This window comes from Podarcis tiliguerta (genome assembly GCF_965153285.1).
Source record: "Podarcis tiliguerta genome assembly, contig: HAP1_SCAFFOLD_109, whole genome shotgun sequence".
Classification (NCBI taxonomy): Eukaryota; Metazoa; Chordata; class Lepidosauria; order Squamata; family Lacertidae; genus Podarcis; species Podarcis tiliguerta.
In genome coordinates, this window is record NW_028148667.1 from 106763 (window position 1) to 107625 (window position 863).

The following is an 863-nucleotide window of genomic DNA, read 5'->3' on the forward strand; positions in this document are numbered from 1 at the left end:
CAATGCGTATCAGGCAAGTAGGTGAAAAACAACACATGAAATATCAGCAGGTGTCCTCACAAAAAAGGAAGTTGGAAACTGCAGGCTTGCTTTTGGCCATTTACAACCTCAACCTCTTCTCCCAATAATGTTTCAGGCATCATATTTGAATCAGGCCATGTTTCCAATACAGCATGTCAACCTGGGTCTTTTGGCCCTTGATCACAGATTGCAGGAAAACCTGACCTGACCTCAAAACAGCTATGAGAGTGCTTCTGCTTCTTCTTCTTTTACTCTAGTAGTTGCAAGACAATTCCTGTGCTTCCATGCAGAAATTCCATGCTTTCTTGTACAACTTGTCTACATTCTTCCTCAGGGATCTAAGAACTGAAGGAATCTGGATAATGTGACATCTGCTTTCTATGCTGTAACTGGAGGCTCTCATATAATAATTGCTGCTGACTTTAATACTAGAATAGGACAAGATTTAGGAAAATGCATCTCTAAGTTGTTGATTTCCTCAAGTACAAAGAGTTTTGCAAAATTCAATCATTAGTAAAGATGGATGTTCCTTACTGGAAAGAACAACGCAAAGTATGGGATTCTGCTTCGGAGCATCTGCACTAGCAAACCACCTGTGCAAAATCCTCTGTGGCTGCTGGGATGGGGTGGGAGCTAATGGCCAATCAAGCCCTCCCACACACAGCTTTTATGCCCCCATGTGACACTGCAATCAAACACATGTGGCACCCTTGTTGTAGTGTTCATGGCCCTCCACTGCCACTCCCCCCACATTATCTTCCTCTGATGACACCACAGAAAGGTCAAGGAAGGAAGGAAGGAAGGAAGGAAGGAAGGACCGAGCCCAAAGTGTGCTCTTTGGG